Below are 1,501 nucleotides of genomic sequence, written 5' to 3'. Positions count from 1 at the left end.
TGAGGCGCGCGCGGGAGGCAGCGGGGCCGCCGAGGCGCCGCGCCGCGCAGCTCTCCGTCCCCGCCGTCTCCCGGCACGTGGAGAGCTCATTTTTTTGTGTCGTGCACCTAAGGGCTGGCGGGCGCCCAGGCGCTGCCCGGCACAAAGGCAGCTTTCATGCCGCGCGGGCGCCCGCTTCCTAAGCCGGCACCCGTCTTCCCAGGGGCTGCGGAAGATTACGGTAATTGCACTTGACAGGGCAAGATGTCACAGGACGCGGGTTCGCCCGGCACGGGGCTCCCGCCGGCCCCACCGCGGCAGCTCCTCGCTCGCGCGCCGCATCCTGCACGGACGCCGCTTTGGGGCTTTGGAAAAGGAAACCAGTGCTACAAGGGAGCAGAAAGCAAGATTTTCCCCTCCAGGGGGGTTTCCAGCTCTCATGCCACGAAGGTGCCAGGAGGCTGTTTGCGGCTGCGGCTGAGCCGGGTTATCCGGAGCGGGAACCCCGTGGTTCTCAGGTGCTGCCGGGATTGGGCTGAGGCTGCCAGATCTCCGGCACGTGAGGGAGGATGATAATTCCAGGAGGCCCCGTCCCTGCCTCATTAGTGCTTGAGTGCCGGAGCACCAGACGCTCCTTCAGGAGCTGCTTCCCGAGGCTGGAAGCGGGCTGTGGTTTTCCGTGCCCTGATGGCGCCATGTCCTTGCCCTGCCGGCTTACAGCCTGCCTTTCCTTTGCCTTGTGAACACATCCAGATCCTTTGAAGGGGCTTAAAATAGTTGGCATATTTAGGCTGGCAGTGCCCCGGGCCTGTGCCATGCGCGCGCTCCCGTGGCCGGGATCTGGTGCTTTTCTTGCTGCCGGGGTGTGCACTGTGTGTGGGGTATGTCCGACCCTGTGCTCGGGATTATCCGTCACCGTTGGGGCTGATCTGATGATGGATGTGCAGTGTGGCCTCCCCTCCGTGGCGGTCCGAGCCACATCGAGGCGGGTGGCAGTGAGCAGGACTGGTGCGGATGTTGGGCTTTCCTCTGCAGCCTTTTTATTTTAGTTGTGTCCTTGGAAGCACTTGTGGGCACTGCATGACTCCCTTCAGGCTTCTTTTTCCCTAGTTAATGGGAAAAAAAAACCCTCTTTGCCTTCCTTAATCTCTTCTACCATGTTCTGTTGGGAGCACGGGGGTCAGCAGTGCTGAGGTCTGCCCGTCGGGCACTGACCTAGTGCTGCAGGGAGGCATTTTCCCTTCTTTACTCCGTACGTCTCTGCTCCAGCTTAGTCTGGACTGGGAAGCATCTGCATAGAGGGATTTCCTGCAGCCCCCAGCACCCTGTTGATCCCAGGGGCTGTCTAAGAGGCCGGTGTTGGTTCCTCGTGTCAATGGCTTTGGCCATTGCATAACACAGGGGCTCTGATAACTGGCATGGGGTGACGGTAGAAGCTCTTCAGGAGCAGCACCTCTCACAGATGCTGACAAGGATATCCCAAGGATAACCTTTGGTTTCCAGGAGCTTTTATTACTTTATT

Source organism: Nothoprocta perdicaria, unplaced genomic scaffold (assembly GCF_003342845.1).
Source record: "Nothoprocta perdicaria isolate Ctin4 unplaced genomic scaffold, notPer1 scaffold_9, whole genome shotgun sequence".
In the NCBI taxonomy this organism is placed as follows: domain Eukaryota; kingdom Metazoa; phylum Chordata; class Aves; order Tinamiformes; family Tinamidae; genus Nothoprocta; species Nothoprocta perdicaria.
The sequence above is the reverse complement of the archived record's forward strand: the minus strand, read 5'-3'. Positions refer to the sequence as shown.